Source organism: Aotus nancymaae, unplaced genomic scaffold (genome assembly GCF_030222135.1).
Source record: "Aotus nancymaae isolate 86718 unplaced genomic scaffold, 86718_ANA_hifiasm-v0.15.2.pri h1tg000036l, whole genome shotgun sequence".
Classification (NCBI taxonomy): domain Eukaryota; kingdom Metazoa; phylum Chordata; class Mammalia; order Primates; family Aotidae; genus Aotus; species Aotus nancymaae.
This window is the reverse complement of record NW_026988450.1, coordinates 2496972-2517590: the sequence shown is the minus strand read 5'-3', so window position 1 is coordinate 2517590 and position 20619 is coordinate 2496972. Positions and strand designations below refer to the sequence as shown.

The window sequence follows — 20619 nt, the reverse complement described above, 5'->3', positions numbered from 1 at the left end:
AACTAAATCTTTAACTGAAATTGTGAGTAAATTTGTTAAACATATAGCATATAATTACTTCACAATTTTAAAAATATCTTCGAGTATGTACATTAAATTTGATTAAGTGATAATTAGCAAGTATTCAAATGAATTGATTTAATAGCACTTTTTAAAAAAAAAAAAAATGAACATGATCTCTTTAGCTTTGCAGACAAATTGAAGACCAAATTCATGAGACCCAATATGGTCTGCTGACTCTTTCAGTGTGTAGAGTGTGCTGAAGAAACTTTCCAGTGATAATTTAAGTTTAATTCACAGATAAATTCCCTGGCCTCAAGACTTTAATGACCTCTTACTCTCAGTTCTTTTTCATTTTCCTTTTTTGACTGTTCCTGGGTTTATTTTTATTTTTTGTATTTGACCAAAAAAAATCTGAATTATATTATTAAGTAGCTAATGGTAAAATTTTTCATCTCTGGTGCTATCATATAGTTTAACCACAAATGAATACTGGAAATAATTGTAACACCAAACATTGACTTATATTTCCTAAGCATACCATCAGTATATTGTTAGTGATAGTCTATACAAAGCAAATGTTGATAAATTACATTGAAAAAAATCATAGTCACTTTTAAAACCCCAACTGAGAAGAGCAAATAGATAATGAAATATTGCTTAACTTGAGATTTCCTAAAGATGCCTGTGAATAGAATCCAGGCTTTGGACTAAATCAAGACAACGGGCTGGTCTCTTAGATCAGCCCTCATATTGTCCACATTTTACTCCATGCTCACAAGCCAGCAGTCAAATCACAATGTCTTCTGGATGTTTTAGGATATGGGGCTTTAAAGTCTATTTCATCCTATGAGTTTCCTTATCAATATCACTAATGAAAAACATTAATCCTCTTTTATAAACTGGAAAATTATGACACAAAGTGCTAGATTCTTTGAAGGTCAAAATGAAAGTTGTTAAAATAACCTCAGGTCAACTAGGTTTGTCCAATTGATATAAAACGTGGTGTCAATTCTGAGTAATAAATATTTTTAAACCAAGTCCAGCCTGCATTGAATATCATTTATATTTATACCATTAAGAGATATAAAGAAAATGACTGCCAAATTATCAGGAGAGTACTATATTCCCTATGCTAGGAGTTGTTAAATATAGGGGATGTGCCTGCCATATAGTAATAAGCAGGATTTTTTTTGGATGAATGAATGGATGCTATTGGAAATTATTTATCGTAACTCACAGATAGAGCACTTGTTTCCAAAATACTCTCAAAACCACTGAATTTGGACTTTCCAGTATCCGACAAAGTAGGCATCCTTGACCCATCTCATGAGTGTTTAGGTATCAGCTGCATGTAAATTATTGTGCCTTCATTGACAGGTAAAACATCCCCAAATTTAAGGAAGAAAAATTAATCTTCAGTGGACTGAGTGACTTGTAGACTATCTTATGGCCAGCAGTTAAAGAATTCTGATCTTTTGACTGTCAGGTATTACATGTTTTCCTACAACGTAATGTGGAACATGTTTCATGCCGCAGCGTGCTGTCTCTCCCAGCGTATGCTATGTGCTCACACTGCTGAGCTACACAGGAAGAAAATACCAAATAAGAGGTCTCTCTCCATGTGAGTCCTATTCCATAACCCACTGTACAGATTCCTGGCAAGGTGAGATGACTACGGAAATAATTTCTAGCTTACAATATGCTTTTTTTTTTCCCTAATGGCTTTTTGTTTTGCTTGACAAATCCAGGTGAATAAGCAGGCTAGCTGCCTGGAATTTATAAATCTTTACGTGGTCAAAAAAAGTCAATTACTAAATAATAGTAATAGTCATTTCTTATTCTTATATTTTTTGATAAATGTTTGAACTTTGTTCAAACCCAAGTAAGTAACTCCAAAGGCAAACTGTGGGCATAAGAATCCAATATAATTTCATGGTATTAATAATTACATTAAAATATATAAGTAATATTTATAAGGTCTATACAAAAATTAATCAAGAAGTGTTTTTTATAATATTTTGGGAGAAGGGAATTGAATGGATTCCAGGGCTCATTTTTAATTATCCTCTGGTCCTATACACACTTTACATTTTCTAGATTATGTAATCTTATCTCACTTTTCCCTTGAGTCTCAAATGTAAGCAACAGCCAGCAACACTTAGCCTTATCCAATAAAACTTTTTTTTTTAATGGGGAAGAGATACTGAATTACTGTTTGTTACTCCGAACACTTCATGCAGCCTTTCTCTTTAGCAAAACAAAATAACTATCAAACCAAATAGTTGCTCTTAGTGGGGTACAGATATCCCTGAATAAAATGCTGATGTTTCTTTAAAGACAAGTGATTCTATGCCACAATGAAGGTTAGTTTCAACTACCCCCTTTCTTGTTTGTCTGCTTGACTATCTGCTTTGCAATCGGAGATTAGCATTAGGTAGGCATTAAGTTGCATTGCCAAACTATTTCAGTGTAAGGACATTTCCCTAGAGATAAGGATTGACAAGGGCTTCCATGAACTTTCATGAATTGGGGGTGAATTAGAGCTATTTATTTCTGTGACTTAATCTCCTAAGGGATTAGGCAAAGGTAACTTTCACTTTGTGAGATTTCAACTACACGTAGAGAAAGCCTGCCCCCTCTGTCCCTGAGGAGGGAAGTGCGGATATACCCACAGGAGTGCTTCTTGAAACACATTCTCTGCTTTTATTTTATGCCCTACTGACTAGGGGAGTCCTTTATGTTAATTAATTGACAACCAAAATAATCATCTAACAACATGCTGTAACTCTCTTAAAATATAATTACGTCTTCATGTGATATTTTTACTTCCATACATCTCCCATTGGAGAAAAATGATTGTGTTAAGAGCATATTGTAGGTTTTCTGGGAAGGAACCCAAATCAATGGTACATATTTCTGCTCCTCAGATAATCATTCTTGACCTATATAGGGCAACAGAGCCCCCAAGGAGCTCGGTGACATAGATGCCTCTGCTCCCTTTCTGCTAAGCAAGCAGGTTCATGGTAAGTGGTGACAGTTAAGAATGATTTTTCCTCAGAGAGTAATTGCTACACTCAGCCAACATAAAACAAGAGGACATCAGCCCACCAATGAATGCCACTGTAACAGCCTCCATTGATGTTTTGTGTTAAAATTGAGAAGGTACGTATAGATGTGCATTAGAGGCATCGTCTTAGCAGTTACACATAACCAGTGAAATTAAAAGTAAAACCTAAACATCTCCTGTAATTTTTCAAAGCGGCAAACTCTTTTCATGAGTTGATTGTGCATAGCTCATCATATGTATTTACATGACTGTAAAATTCCATCCTTGCAAGTCGAAACCCTTCACTGAACTAAATGTACTCATTGGAATTGATCGAGTTCTTAGTGAAATGTCAGGCACGGGTTATAAATTTGTGTAACTGCTTTTGCCCAGTGAACCCTTTTTATTAAAGCAGAATGCTTATCAAGGTCAATGTGAAAGATTGTAATTTTAAAGCTCCAGGGGAGGACTAGAAATAAGAATCAACAGAAAACAGATTTAATTAGCATTTTGAAGTTTATGATTTGTCAAGAACCTATTTGCCCCTTTCACTTTCTGGATTTCAGTGACAAATGTATTTTGTAGAACTATTAAGTTAGAATGATTTTAAAATCCAGCTCTCCTAAAGAGGCACACTAAAGCTTCTCATTTACTGCCTTCTGGCAGATCGGGTTTGAGAAAGCAGTCTTAAGCTTTAAAAGGCTGGAAAGAGGATGCTAAGTAGAAACATGAGTGTCTCTTTAGGTAAGATTCTACAGGTGTAGGTATGCTTGGGGGTCGGCATGGAGCGAGTAATCTGGTGTGTATGTATACACGTATTTGTTCCCATGCATAGTTTGGTAAATTATAAGCATATAGAATGTGTTAAAGGGCATGGTTGACCCCCCTCTATTTTAACTTTTTGAGTCTTGTGTACTGTAACTCAGACAGGATCACTTTTAATGGCATACATAAGACAACAAAATTATCTTATCAAAGGTCAGACTGTATTCGCTTTGGGAAAAAATAAACAAGATATGCACAGATTCAAAAAGATATTTGATAAACAATAAGAAAAATGGCCAGCTAAAAGTTTACTGTAATTATGTAAGGCAACATACATGTTATTCTGATTCTTCTTGTCACACAATGACCCAGAAACAGTTATTTTAAAACAAAATAGCTTATCTCCCCCTTAACATAAGGAAAAATTACACTGCTTATGTTCTTTCTGTTAAAACATAAGACAAGTCATTAGAATTTTGAAAAACAAAAATAATAATGCCATCACTTACCTGCTGAGCAGTGAAATTAGATGTCTTTTCAGTTTCTCTAACGTAGAATTCTGAGTAGATCTCCAGTCTCTTTTCACAAAGCTATTTCCAAAACAGTTGCAATCCACTTAGGACCATTCTGCTTATTTCAAGAAGTGTGGGCCTTTGAGCATTTCGACCCCTACTGCGCCACCCATGATTTCTCAGAGCTTCTAAGAACTTCGACTTTACTCTTCTGCCAGAATTCCTCCCAGGCCCCTATAGAAAAATAATTCTTGAAGTTGCTGTGGAGAGTTTAATGTGTGGAGCAAGGGTACTCCTCAGAGTCCTGTCCTTAGGTACAGCAGGTGTAGAGGGAGGGGTACTTTTCATCCATCAACGAAAGGGACCGGGAAGCGAGTGGGTAATAGGAGCCACCGCCTTTTAGCTGCAAGGAGCAAGGATCCCAGCTGCCCGTGGCGACGACAGTGGCGGCAAGGACAGCGGCAGAGGCGGCAGCGTAGTTCCGTCCCTGAGGCTGCAGCCCAGTCCGGAGACGCTGTCCATCCCCTCTGGTGCTGAAGTAAGGGGACCGGAGGCCCCAAGCCCAGCTCCAGGTCGCACTTTCTTCCACCAGCGAATCCAAGCAGCAGCTTCCTTGTCTTCCAGCCTAGCTTCCTCCCCTCCGGTGCTCTTTTTTTGGGGGCGGGGGTAGGGGTTAATTGTTTCTCCAAAATGATAGTCTCATACTTATTTGGTGGCCACGTTTCCACAAAGACAGGAATCCGTGGGAATTAACATCTGAGCCTCCCCTGACTTTTCAGTGGCCCTGAACGAGTTTCCTAATGCTAGAAATGAAAGGGAACGCACGCACAGGCGCGCGCACACACGTGCACGAGAGAGAGAGAGAGAGAGAGAGAGAGAGAGAGAGAGAGAGGAGAGAGGAGAGATGAATAAATATAGATTTGTACTGTGGAAAATCCAGAGCTGCTTTGGAAAAGCTCGTGGGTCTCTAATTATATAAGATGAAAAGGGCTATTTTGGAAGACTCCGCGATCTTGATTACCAATTAAGGGGACCACATTCAAATTTTGAGAAACGCAATTTGAAATTCCTAAATTAAACCCAGAGAAGAGTCTTAGAACCCTCCACGCAGAAACGACAGGTTATTGCTAAAAATTTAAAAGACTGAGAACGAAAGAATGAAAAAGACAAGAAAAGGCATCTCCGCTCGGCTACCTTTTAAAACGCTGCTGAATTGGATCAGGATCGGTGCAGAGCCTCTAAGCGGATCCGGGGACGCAGCTTCTGTGAGTGTCGGTGCTGGGTTCCGCGAGAAGGGAGCTCGGAGGCTGCATTCCCAGGGCAGCGCTAGTGAGCCGCCCACAGCCCGGGCTTCTGCAGGGGGGCAGGAAGCAGCTTATTTCACAAAGAACGGGATAAGAACGCGCGAAGTCAGGCAGAGGGCTCGACCATCCTTGGCTTTGGAAAGCCAGAGCGACACCCAATGTACCCTGCTTTTTGCTTGGGTTCTCAGCTCATTTTCCCTCTGGTCTCCCGCGCTGACCCCCTCTTCTCCCAACTCTGGAGTGCGCGCTCTCCCGGGCCTGGCAGGCTCCTCACTCCGGCTCCAAACAGCCCCCACTTGTGTCTGTTCCACTGCTCGTGGCAACTGGCTGACACTGAGCGTAAGGAAGGGTCCGGGTGCGCGGTCTCCAGTGCTGTCACCCGGGGCTCCGCCACCCACACTCGGCCACGGGTGCAGGCGCGAGTGGACTGAGACGGGAAGGGGAAATACACAGCGCTAAAACTGTTGGAAAACTGGTCAAAACCAGGTTCACGCGGACCTTGGAAACTATGTGGAGTAAGAGGGACCATAACACCGCCCACCCTTGCGGGCTCCTAACTTGTGCAGTGCCGATTTCTGCACCAGGAGGTTGTGGATAGACTTGCCAGGAAATTCGAGAAAGACTGGTGAGGAGCGCGGCTGTGTGTGGTGGGGACGGGGGTCGGGGAGGGGCGGGCGCAGCACTAATTTCTCCAGGGCCCTGGGAAGGGGCTGGACGCACGCTCCCGGCCTCCCTTCCGCGGCGACTTCTCGGGTTCTTCTTCCTCCCGCTCTGACACTAGAGGGAAGTCCTAGACGTCGTGCTTTCCTCCCACGCCTGCTTCCATCAAGGACTAGAGCGCGTTCCCGCTGGTCTGGAACCGTCGTTCCGGGTAGGGGATCTTCCTTCACGGGAACATCGCGCTCTCCAACCAGCCGCCCAGGGCGCGCGCGGCGGGTGCGCGAGGAGGCGGAGCAGCCAGTGGAGTTCCAGAGGGCTCCCTGGAGGAGAAACGTTACTGAGCCGGGAATCACTCGAGACGGAGAACCAAACAGGCAGAGTCTTGGCTCACGGGAAAAGGCCAGGCTTTGGTTGGACTTTGAGCCATTTTGCTGCTGCAGCAATGGCTTTATTTCCCTGGGGTGGCCACCGGCCGCCACCGCGGATCCCGAGCTCCGGCTGGAAGAGGCCGCGCTGCGCGCCGCGCATTGCAGGCCGCGGTCGCTGTGTGGAGCTGCACACGCAGGAAACAGTCGCCGTGGAACGAAGCCCTTGGTCCACTTTCTCTAACAGTCCTTTTTAACGGAGGCTCTACTAAAGGATGTGATTATCTCCAAAACCGTATTTGGGGAAGCCATCTGCCTCACGGAGACACACAAACCTAGAAGGAGAGTATCTGCTGCTTGAGGCTAATTCTTAAGCGGACCTTTTGCTTTCCAGTCCGAGTGAAAACAGATTGCTTAGGGTTAGAGTAAATGAAGTTTCCCTTTTCCTTAGACAAATGTGGACAAAAACGTGCTTCTTGTATATGCAGAAACAATACCTGCCGTGTGTAGAAATAGGTTTCAGAAAGGGCCCCCTTTTTGTTAGAGGAGGAAAGCAAGCCCCCTGTGTGAGGGTTACGCTAGTCGGGGCCATCCCTCCTTGTCAGCAAAGAGGCTTTCCTGTACTGTATGTAATTCTATGCCTATTTAGGTTGATTTTCTCGGGACATGTAGGAACATAAGTAATCACAGAAAATCAACACACCAAATAAGAGCATTTAAATGAGGCACAGAGTACAAAGATGCTGCTAATTAAAAACATATGCACTTGATTATTCAGACCTAGAGGAACAGATTCTCTTGTTCCTGTTTAAGACTGATTGAGTTTTGCGTAGTCTCTCTCAATCTTTCTCTCCCGGTCCCTCTGTCCTGCCAGTTAAAGAAAACACAAACAGTTGATTACTTTCAACTGACAGTCCCAGTATGATTATGATAGTTTGATGTCTTTTTTTCAAGAAGCAAAATCCACTCTATATTTTTTCTCATCAAGTTGTATAACCAGTTATAGAAATCAAGATGATGAAAATTAAATGCGGCCTAATATCTGACGCTACAAATGAATATAAATGAAGTACGACGTAACAAAACCAAGGGACAAATAAACTGAGGTGAATTAAAGAATTATGTTAAGAAATTTCACCCTGGGAGCAAATTTTTCAAAGTTTACTTTAAATTTTTTTAATTCTTAATTTAGGTTGCCATGATATTAAAAATATAAACATAGTAAAACGTGACTATAAATCATCAAAACAATATATGAAGCATTATATGCATAAGAAAATGTGGTAACCTAGCATCATTACTGTGAATCCTCAACTGGATCATTCAATCCCTCTCTACAAAACTAGGATAAAATTCCCCTCCAGTCCACTCTACACAGTGTTCAAATCTTAGAAAACATAATAGTTTGTGGAACATTTTGGAAACCATTGGAAGTCCTTTGGGTCAGGGAGTTTGAAATGCAAGGCGTACAATATGATCTAAATGAATACTCATTATACGCTATGTGAAACACTGACACTGTGTCACTTCTGCAAGCCTCCTGTTTTCACATCTCATTACCATATAGGAAATGGGGACACTCATAATAATTTCTGCTAACTTCATAAACCGTCACATGCAAAAATCACCATATTTACGTAAAAACTTTGTATACCTTGGATATTTCTACAAAACATAGGTACTAGCGTCGATCATCTGCAGAGTATCTTTTGCTCACAACTTGCAGACATCAATCGAAAGACTGGTGGTTTCAGTTAAAGGCTCTATTTTAGTTAATATATATTTCTAATTATTTCTGTGTCTACTTCATGTTTCCCAATAGCGATAGAGTTGTAATCGGCCAACACTCATATGCAAACCCTTTTCAGTTCACTGTTTTAACATCTTTAGTACCATTTTGAGCTGATTTTTAAAACTGTGTCCAATTACAACTAAATATTATACATCTATTACCAATTATTTCTGAGTTGGAACAATGATCTTATTTGAGAATATCATTCTCTGGGTTTTCAGATGAAATGTTACTGAGCTGTATATTCTTTTGTGCCCTTTGAATGTAAGATCTCTTACTCAATCATAACTTGACTCAGCTAAGGAGTTCTGTTTTGCTGAATTGTAGTCAGAGAAAGGTTCCTCTTGTAGACTTCATAGATGTCTGCACTTGTATCCGTTGAGCTTAGTTAACTTCAGTTGTATGCAAAGGTAGATGGAAATTGGGACTCAAATGACAGAGGTACAAAAGTCCGTCCCTCAGATTAGTTTAATTTTTCTTTTGGAGGAGGTAACAAGTGGCTGTCAGAGAAACTTAGAAAATTTGATACTGTTAACTGCAACTGCCTGGGAGAGAAATTTTATTTTAAGGAGTAGTTCCCTAAGCACTTTCCTTTGTATTTCTATTTTTTCGATTCATAAAAATTCTGAAGTTGAATACTGACTTACTTGACAGAGTGCTACTTTCTGCCACTTAGGTAAGTTACTTAATCCTTTTGAGTCTGTTTATTCACTTTAAAATGAAAATAATGCAAGTTATTTAGTAGAGCTAATATATAGCACCTGCCTCAAGGTCTTGTGCATAAAATCCTCCATGTGACAGGCAGTACCCTTTCTAGAATATCTGTCCATGCCTCTCTGACAGGAACAGTGCTGCAGAGAATTTTTCCTGTTCATTAACATCAAGCAGGAAATACGGCTGTATTCGAAGTGTTATATAAATAAACTTTGTATACAAATATGTGGAAATTCCACACACAAGATTTCAGTACTGTGGAAATCCCTTCACAGCTCAACAGATCATTCATCGTAACAAGTTGCTAACCACTGGGAAAAAAAATCCTTATAGAATATGCTGCTAATTTGGCCTAAGGTTTAAAATAGTTTCTAATTGCCTGGTAGCTATACTCCTTTCTAATAATCATACATATACATATATCAGTAGCTTCCTTCTTAAAATATATGTGTGTGTGTCTGTTAATGTGTGTGTGCACATGTGTGTGCACAAGTGTGTATCTATGCATGTGTGCATATAAATGTGTGAATGTATATGTACTTCTAAAAATAAATAAATATTACATTGATAATTCCAGTTGGTGTTCACTATTTGCAGAAGAAAATTTTTGGAAAAATTATCTAAAGTGATCTTTAGAGAGCTTTTTTTTTTTTCACGCTCTAGTATATCATTTTCTCTCTACAGTCATCTAATTAGCTTCTCTATTAAGATACCAATGAGTTCTCTATCTCCAAAGCCATCATCAGTTATTATTTGGCCCTCACTATATTTAACTCATCTTATCTGACTTGCAGGCTGCCTTTGACTCATTTAATGACTTTCCATTTTTTGAAGCACTCTTCTCTCGGCCACTGTGACCCATTCACACAAATGGCCATTTTTTTTCTCAGTCTTTCTTGATGACAGCTTATTTGCTCCTACTTCTCATTATTGGATTTCCACAGAACATATTTCTGCAGAACTTATCTGCATTATCTGCTTATGCACTTTCATTCATTCCCATTGACTTCTAAATCTGTAGGGGAGTCCTTCCCAACCATTGAGCTAAAGATACTCATATGGACAGAAAGAGACACGAGTTATATAGATGGCATCTCTACCTGAATGCTTACTAGAGATCTCAAACTCAATGTATCCAAAACAACATTCTGGACCACCGTCACAGACAAACTTTCTCTGACCATGTCTCTATCAAGTATTGCATCATTACATGCCTGCTTAAAGCTCACAACCAACTGGTCATCTCTATGTTTGTATTCCTTCACCTACAGTCTCCAAAGAGTCAATGAAGACTATTGCTCCTGTTACTAACATAGATTCCAAATCCATGCAATTCTTCCAATATAACCTTTTCATTCCAGTTCAGTCTGCTAGAGTTTCTTGTCAGTACTGATGCAGTCTACTGATTTATTTCATTGTGGCATGTTTACCCCCTTGGAATCTTTTCTCTGCATAGCAGTAGGAATGAATTTATGACATGAACCATGCCATATTGCCTAACCCTTCAAAGGTTTTCTAATGCCATGTCTAGCTTTGCCTGTCTAATTGTTATTTTTTTATTCTTTCCTTCTTGCTTACCTGCATTCCAGGTTTTCACACTGGACTCTGCCTGTGCCATTCCCATTCCCATAATCTGAAATACTGCTTCTAGATCTTTACATGGCTGCCCCTCTTTTTTCCCTTGCGATCTCAGATCAAACATCACATTCTCTAAGAGGACTCTTCTGACTAGCTAACTTAGCAGGGCTGCACAGTCTGTGTCTGTCCACCAATTTGTTTTAATATCTTTAAAGACAGCATCACCGCAAGCAGAAATTATTGCTGTATAATCGTTTTTGCTCTTTCTCAACAACCTAATGTCACATCTCAAGGAATTAGGAAAAGAAGAACAAAACTAATAGAAAAAAGAAATAACAAAGATCAGAGCAGAACTAAATAAAACTGAGACCCCGAAACCATTCAAAGCTTCGACAAAACTAAAAATTGGTTATTTGAAAGTATAAACAAAGTTGATGGACTCCTAGATAGATCAGTCAAGGTGAAAACAAAGGAAATTACACTAAACACAATAGAAAATAACAAAGGTGACACTACAACTGACACAGAAATACAAAAGATCCCCAGAGACTACTGTGAACACCTGTATGTGTACAAACTAGAAAATCTGGAGGAAATGGATAAACACCTGGAAACATAATCTCCCAAGGCTAAACCAGGAAGAAACTGAAAACCTGAACCGACCAATAATAAGTTACAAAACTAATGTATTTTTAACATTCTTAATTTAAATTGCCATGATTTTAAAAATGTAAACATAATAAAACGTGAACATAAATAATCAAAACAATACATGAAGCATTACATGCACAAGAAGATAGTAACCTAGCATCATTACTGTGGATCTTAACCTGGCTCATTCAATCACTCTCTACAAAACTAGGATACAATTCCCCTCTAGTACTCTCTACACAGTGTACAAATCTTTAAAACATAATAGCTTGTGGAACAGTTTGGAAATCAGTAATAATAATAAAAAAAATCTACCAACCAGCAAATTCCCAGGACCAGATGGTTTCCCATCCAAATTCTACCAAATGTACAAAGAAGAGCTGGTACAAATCTTACTGAAACTATTCAAAAAAATTAAGAAGGAGGGATTCAATCCTAACCCAGTCTACAAAACCAGTATATCATACTGATGCCAAAAGCTGGCAAGGACACAACAATAAAAAGAAACTACAGGCCAATGTTCCTGATGAACACAGATACAAAAATCCTCAGCAAAACACTAGCAAACTGAATCCAGCAGCACGTCAAAAAGATAATTCATCACGATTTAATGGGTTTCATTCCTGGGATGCAAGGTTGATCAACATATGCAAATCAATACATGTGAAACACTACATAAACAAAATTAAAAACAAAAATCATATGATCGTCTTAATAGACACAGAAAAATTATTCAATAAAATCACCTCCCTCTATAATACAAGCTGCATGAAAGAAAGACCTTGTGTGCCTTGAGCGTCTCCTGTACTAGAACAATGCCCCAGTGTAGATCCTTAGTAAATGGTTCAGAATTGGACAACCAAAGAATAAAGTTGTATGATAATCACTGAGCAAACAAAACTAAACCAAAGAGTGTCTTTGCTCTTCAGATTTCACAAATATTTGTTATTTATAGGCATGAGAGCCTTAATATTGTAGTTATTTCCCATAATGACTTTTTAAAAATATATATTTCCACATTTTCGATGTTGCAATAAAGAATTTATTTTTACAGAGGTTTACTTTGTATGCCTCTACAATTCTAACTTTTTTTTATTGTATTTTAGGTTTTGGGGTACATGTGAAGAACATGCAAGATTGTTGGATAGGTGCACACGTGGCAGTGTGATTTGCTGCCTTCCTCCCCTTCACCTATATGTGGCATTTCTTCCCATGAAATCTCTCCCCCACTCCCCACCCCCGGCTGTCCCCTCCCCTATTTGCCCCAACAGATCCCAATTCTAACTTTTTAGTATAATTAATGGGATGGATATTCATATGTGAAATTATTAAAACTATTCATAGTCTGGCAAAACAAAAGTAAAGGCATAGAAACAGATTTCACTGTAAACGTTCCCCCACGCACTTTGACCTGATTTTCTTATGCTTTCATTATCTTCACTTCATTATTTTTACTATCTTTACTTTTCATCATCTTCACTTTCTTTTGCAGAAAAAATAGCATGTGATTGTTTTTATTCATAAATGCATTTTATTATAAAAACCAGTATGATGACTATGAAGAAAAATGGAATGGGATGAAGAAAACAATTTGACACATTCTTACCAATTACATTATAATTTTATTGTATTTTCCACTAACTTTTTACAAGGTGCTATCTCCCATTGACTAACACAATATACTTACAATTTTTACCAAGACTTGTCAATTTAACACAGTCTGTAAGTTTTTCTAAGTATTATATAGTCTTTGTAATCATTTTTAAAGACTACTCATAACTCCATCATGTGGAGGTAACATAATTTGTCTTTATTTTATGACATTTAGTGCATTTTTAATTTTTTATGTTATACAAATAGCTTCATGGATATACTTTTTCCATTTATTTGACTCTTCAAATACATTTATTTGAAGAGTATTTTTTGAATTATTTGTGGTGGGAGAAGAGTCAAATAAATGGAAATATCAATCTAAAGTACCTGCTTACTTTTATGGTTCTAAATATATGGTCTTTGTGTATGGGGAGAGGTGTATGAAAGAGGGAGGGGGGAGAGAAAGAGACAGAAACAGAGAGACAGAGACAGAGAGAGAGAGAGAGAAAGGAGAGAGAGAGAGAGAGGGAGTATGAGATGTCCTGTAGTGAAAGAGAAAGTTTGCTAGACTATTCTGCTAGGAAGAATCATGAATGATTAACCATTAGCCACCTACGGTGATGGTTGAATGCTGTTACACCGTTATTCTCTCTGTGACCCATTATAGAGAGCTTCCCATGTGAGAGGCAGCCTGATTTCAAATCCATACCTGCAACTTTTACTTGTAACTCTCCCATGGGCTTCTACTTACAACCATTATTCATTTCCTCTAGGCACAGTATCTTAATACGTGTGTGCCAACATCACAAACCTCTTGTAATATTAAATTTTCAGCATCTCAGGAGGGTGACTATCCACTTTTTAGAGGCATACTCCCCAGCTTCCCAAGAGCAAATTCTTGCACTTTTGTAAATACCATAAAACTTGCACTTTTGTCAAACCAAATAAAAAAAGCCATTCAAGTGTGGTAAAAACATTCTCAGTCAGGTTTTTTTGGGGTGAGAACCATTTAACATCTTTGAAGTTCTCTCTGGGGTCCTCCTGGGTAGATTTCAAATAGCATATATACTTCAAATAAAAAATTCCTGAAACTTTTCATCTCTTTTCTTTTTTATACTTACATTTATTTTTTGCAAACACCACAACCAAACACAATACCAAAGGCAATGTATAAAAATTTTTTAAAAATGTGATACATTCCAATAACTACAGATTGTACATAACATGATAATTGCTTTCTTTTTACGCTAATTTATAGCCTTGTAACATTCCTTTGGGGGGAAAACCACCTTTGGAAGAAATGCAAATATGTATTATGTTATAATCTATCCATGCAGTGGGTTATGTAACAGTCTCTTGTTCAGACACCTTTCTATCAGTCTTCCTGTGTGTTCACCTAGCTACCTACTTAAATATTTACCTACCTATCAAATGGATTGATTGAAGTAAGATTTTTAATTAATTACCTTTGTCAAGCCACACAGTGAAATGAGACGATGCAGTTTTCATAAAGAATTGGAATCTATCTTTCCATCCCTTGAGTCAGAGTAGCCTTGAGAGTTGCATTTAGTAATAGGATGTGGCAGGGTGATGCTGTGTTAGTCCCAAGTCTGGACCATGAGAGCCCTTGAACGCTTTCACTATCATGTGGGCCTTTTCTCCCACCACGATGAAAAGGTCAAGACTGCTAAAGGATGAGAAATGATACAAAGCACAGCTGAGGCCTCTCAGCTGACTCTCTCCTAGCCTAGCCATTCCCCAGCCATCCCCGCAGTTTACGAGGATACATGTGCAAGCCTGTCTGAGACTAGATGACTGACATTCATGACACTGCATTTTGGGGTAGTTTGTTTCATTGCAATAACTAATACAATATATCTCATATAGAATTCAAATAACACATTTTCCATGCTTCTTTTTCCAAACAACCAGGTTGGTTAGTCACAAACTTCTCTCTCCTTATATACCCTATTTGTATGTCTGTGTAAAGAAGGGATCTCACTATGTTGCCCAGGCTGGTCTTGAATTCCTGGGTTCAGGTGCTCCTCCCCGCTGGCCTTCCAAACAAGTGCTAGGATTACAGAAGGGAGCCCCCACACCCAGCCTCTGCTCATATAACATGTGATAAGTGTTTTCCTTCGTTTTCCTTATAATGAAAGCAACTGAAGTAAGAAGTAAAAAACCAACATCAATTGATACTTGATTCTATAGCACATTCACACTGAGTTTTAATTCCTTTAACTATCGTTTTAGAGTTTTTAAGGCAAAATGGGTAAATGCAGACTGACTTTTAGAAATCAAATCCTGGAAAAGTAGATTGAGCTTTGAATCCTGGAGCTTGAACCTGCAGTACAGACATTCCCTGTACTTGAACCTGCAGTACAGACATTCCCTGTACTTGAACCTGCAGTACAGACATTCCCTCTTTTGTCCTGTTCCTACTATGAGCCGGCTTAATGTTCCAAACATTTAATGAAAAAGTTGGATGTAGGTAACTCTCATCCTCCAACAAGTCCATTGGGAACAGTTTATTCTTTATCCACTTGTTTCTCTAGGAAATAAGCAATGAAAGGGGCCAGAATCTTACAATCTTTGTACTTCAAGTAGTGAACACATCGATTGGTTTCTAACAGTGGCTCAGTGAAGGTCTCTGGAATGCACGCACACATGTGTGGAAGATTCTCGTGCCCAGTAACCTTCTACTCCCTCAACTAAATTGCGAATGTGTCTGACCTTTAGCCCAGAGACCACATGCTGCTCCTAGCTAATCGCGGAATTCTCCCTTCCTTGTTTCTGAGTTAGGACATATGAAAACAGCACACATACTCTGACATGCAAACAAGCCCTCATCCTAGATGGAAGCCAAATGGTTCCCTTCACAAGCAGCTTCTTACACACATTGCAGAACCTCACAAATAAGAGCCACACATAATTTTCAATATTGGAATAAAATTATTTTATTGTGTATGTATAATTTAAATATTATATTTTCTATGTATAAACTATGTGTGTATACATATATGTATATGGTGTCACAGAGAAATATTTTCATACAAAACAATTATATCTTTCTTCAAGTAAGCTTTAGTATTTCCATAGTCCTGAATGTTTAAAGTTGCGCTGAAAGTATTGGTTTAAAACTCTGGCCATGTTTGCTTATTATTTGTAAGAGCCAAAGTTTTATTCTCTAAACTTCTTCTTATTTTTCCTTTCCTTTCATTTCTGCTTCTGCTTTTTCCCCCTCTTCTTCCTCATGCTCTGTTGGTGCTTTTTGCTTCTCCTGTTCCCTCACTTACTCTTCCTCTTCCTGCTCCTTTTTCTCCTTACTAACTCATCCTGTATATAGAAAATACAGATGTGACACAAACATGGTTGATGTCTTCTGATGTTCTCTAAAGTTATGATAATAATGACATACTTTTAGATCACAATTCATTGCAGGTCCCCAGGGCTCTCATAAAATCCTCTAAGTCTTATGGGTGGGCAAAGAAGATCATCATGGGGAGTCTCCATTGAGCTGCAGGAAGGACTTGGGGAGAGCAGATTGCACACTGCCCCACCCCCAAACACCAAAGGATGTAGGAAGTGTGCTGCCAATATAACATAGCATCTGTCTATTCTCTTCTAGCTCAAGCCCTTGAAGTCTGGATTGCAACACAGATGTCGAAACTTTGAAAGTTTACTGTCTGTAATTGTACAAATGTCTTTATAAAGAACATTTGGGACAACTTCACAATATTATAAATAGTCTATTTTGGAACACCAAAAAAGTTTATTTCTAATTTTTATGATATAGTTCAGCTAATGAAAGTTTAACAGTGAACAAACAATTCTTAATATCAGAAGCATTTAAAAAAGAATGCTGTGTAAGTATTGAGAATTTTGACGTATAACTTTTGTATTTGAAATCCTTTAATACTTCACATAATTTAAAGAAAATTTTGTTTAGTGTATTAAATACTTACTGCTTTGTCTGCATAATTTCCATTTAGAGAAAATTTTCCATAAGTATTTTTAATGTCTTTAACATTTCAATAAATGCATTCAAAGAATTCAGTTGAAAACTTAAAAATTAATCCACAGAGAATACAGAACAACACATTCTATATCCACAATTATGTTTATTTTACATTTAAAATATGATTGGTGCTATCTCAATTTTTGAGACAAATATATTCATATTCTTTATTTTTTAATGTTTATGCATTGAATACGTCATAGCATAAAATAGGAAAAACAGGACATAAACATTTAATTTGCTTCAGGACCTCATAATAAATTCAACAACTTTAGAAGCTAACCCTTTTGGATCAGAAGTGATGTAGAAATATTTACAAGCATGAATTTTTGTGTTTGAAAATTATAAGATAGACCATGACATACAGTTTTAGAAGTCTCACTTTGACTCTTCCCGTCCTCTGCCATCTTTGTATCTTTCATTCTAGTGAATAACGGGAGGAGACAGATGTTGGAGTGTGGGACTCTTTCCAGAGTTTCTACGTGTCTCCTGACAGCTTTTCCTCTACACTATCTTTTCAAGGATGTCTGTGTAACAACCAGCCTTGGAAGATAGAGGTAGTGTTGTGTCTTTCTCCAGGGCAAAGGGAAGACTTCTTCTGATGAGGATAATAAAGATAATCTTTCCCTTTGGGATAAAGGATGAACAGGTGTACTTGCAGCCCTCTTATAAAATTGAGGTTTCCTAAGCTCAGTGTTGCTTACCTGTGACACAAACTCACTGTGAATACAGCATGCGTCTAGGGCCACCTCTGCATCATCCCCAGGGGGCTTGGTGGGCAAGGGAAATTGATTTGAACGTGAAGCTCATTCTGCTTGCTGCACCATGAGTAATAAAGTCTTTTATCTCTGATCCTGGAGTCTTGCTTTAATTGTGGCAAGCTGATCTGTCAACTTTTAAGTAGGGCAAAATCTCAGCCCCTTCACAGTTCTTGACCCTAGAGAACTGAAAAACCTCACAGTGTGACTGAAAAGAATGTGAATTTACCCAAGTGATGGTGCTAAAACAGGCAATTCTGTGAAGCTCATCCTTAGCTGCCAGTTTATTTTAACCCCAGTGAGGGAGAGAAGTGAAGACAACATCTAACATGCTTCACAACCCATGCTAGAAATAAATATAAGAATGTTTTTAAATTTCACTTATGATGTTCTTCAGGTCATTAAGACAAATCCAGAGGCAAGTCAATTGGTGGTAGCAATTGATGCTAACCTAGTTTACAAGGATCTGATCTTTGCCAGTGTGTTCTTCCTTACAAAACCTTGAAAATTTGGCTAAATGACCACTCATTCTAAATGTGGCAGCATAGTCTTTAAATATGAGGACACTAAGGGGGCTGAAACAATACAGCTCCCATGAACTGACTAGATTAATAGATTTTTAGTTATAATATTGGCATTTATAGCTAAGACAAATTTATTCTGTCTTTGCTGAAAGGGGAATAAAAATATATACCTAGCCGTCCTAGCATTCTTCGTTTTGCAAAATGTTTATACATTTCATAACAAAACAACTTTGATAATGTATTTATTCACTTCCTGACCCTGTCTTCTAGTTAATTAACAAACTTTTTTAAAAATGAATAAATTCTACATTATAAACCTGAATGTTCTCTCTCAAGATATGGAATTATATAAGACAATCTGTACATTCTATTTTGGAAAATGATGAACAGAAAATGTATGATTGTATGTGGATAAGCATAAGAGACAGTAAAGTGAGCCTCACTGTAACTGGATCCAGCAATGTAATCTAACATAAATTATAAATGTGTGCTTAGGAAAACATTCCAGCTCCTCAACCTAAGTAACCAGTTGCTTATGCAAATACCTTACATTGGTAGCTCCTCATTATTGTTAAAGTACAAGAAAATAATAAATAGGAAAGGGGATCTCATCACACGCAACCCAGTGCTTATTGCATCCATATTTCACGGCTTCTTTGAAGGTTTCATTTGTTTCCCTCCCTCTGCGAGGCAGCACATTCATAAGATTCTCCTGGATTTACATCTTATTTGGTGTTTCATTCAAATACGTTACTCTTCCCGTCTCTGAGAGATCCCCTGGAAAGGCCCCAAGAGACAGCTCCTGCCTGTGTAATAAGAAACGGCCCCTCTGCGGCTCCCTGCGGCTCTCTCAGTCCTCCTTGTTTTCCATTTAATCTATTAAGAGACAGTGGAAAGTATAGAAAGAAGATAGAAAATTTCCATTAAGGGATCCTAGCAATGGCTAACCCAAGACACTATGAAAATTAAATGAAGAATTCTGAGGAGAAGAATATATCTGGCTTCTGTGAAACTTCAGGCCTTGAAAATACTCTATAGGACACTGAGGAGTCCTGCCTTCTCCACAACACAAGATCAATTTTGCTGTAATTATTTAGCTGCTTTATTTTAATTTTTACCGCCATAAAATTTACATAGCTTGTATTCTTTCTTTTCCTTTTCACCTAAAAGCTTCATTGTCTGTCTGTTCATTATGGTCCTGAGGCAAAGAGCGAATCTTGTCATCATTCCTAAAGCAATCTTATCCAGGAAGAATTATTTGTAAAATGATATAATACAATTGTATTTATTATGTGGGGTACCTGGAATAGTCAATTTCATAGTCATAGAAAATATCATGGTGGCCGTCAAGGATTGCATGAGGGGAGAATGAGACTTACTGCTTAATGAGGGCAGCATTTCAGTCTGAGATGATGAAAACCTTCTGGAGATGCACAGTAGTGATAATTCACAAGGTGACTGTAGTTAATGTCACCTTCCTGTACATTTAAAGATGGTTAAAATGGTAAACTCTTTATCACATATATTTTACCACAATAAAATAAAGCAAACCAAAACAAGTCATTGAATTTCTTAAACAAATTCATTTTTCCCTAGTTGGTCTCCAGCTGTAACATACTGCATAGCTGGCCGGGCGCGGTGGCTCACACCTGTAATCCCAGCGCTTTGGAGGGCCAAGGCGGGCGGATCACGGGGTCAAGAGATCAAGACCATCCTGGCCAAGATGGTGAAACCCCATCTCTACTAAAAATACAAAAAAATTAGCCGGGCTTGGTGGCGCGTGCCTGTGGTCCCAGCTACTCGGGAGGCTGAGGTTGAAGAATTGCTTGAACCTAGGACGCGGAGGTTGCAGTGAGCCGATATTGTGCCACTGCACTCCAGCCTGGCGACAGAGCAGGACTCCGTCTCAATAATAAAAAAAAAAATACTGCATAGTTTTCGTGAGCTATTCATTTTCTATCTCCCTTAACACTATAATGCACTATTGTGTCTCTGAATGAACTTGAGAAAGAAAGAAAAACTATTTTTAATCATTTACGATGTTTCATTTTATAAGTTCCAGACCAATTTATCTTTTCTTTCTAAAATGTATACTCCTATCAGTGTATTTCTAAATAAATCTTTGCTTTCTTTTTCTTATTATACCACACCAACAACCTTGGCCAGAATTTCAATTTTTTTAGCTGAAATCTTTTCAGGGAAAAACAGTGAGAAAAAAAGCGTAAAATGGAGAATATAGATGGAAAAGAAAGATACAGACTTGTAACTGACTGATATTTCCAAGAAGACTATGTCTAGCTACTAGGAGGTTGTATGCAACTGTATCTTTATAACAA

At 38.4% G+C, this 20619-nt stretch overlaps 1 protein-coding gene across 3 annotated transcripts in view; it reads right to left on the bottom strand.

The window, feature by feature from the left end:
• Positions 1-5836, bottom strand: part of SNTG1 (syntrophin gamma 1) — a 758808-nt gene extending 752972 nt beyond the window's left edge. For 2 of the 3 annotated variants that reach the window (XM_064384171.1, XM_064384172.1), the window contains exon 1: positions 4324-5123. The gene's annotated coding sequence lies outside the window, so the exon portion shown is untranslated. Of the gene's footprint in view, positions 1-4323; positions 5130-5520 lie in introns of those variants that run through there. The other variant, XM_064384170.1, reaches the window with a different exon arrangement.
• Positions 5837-20619: the final 14783 nt, after the last annotated feature.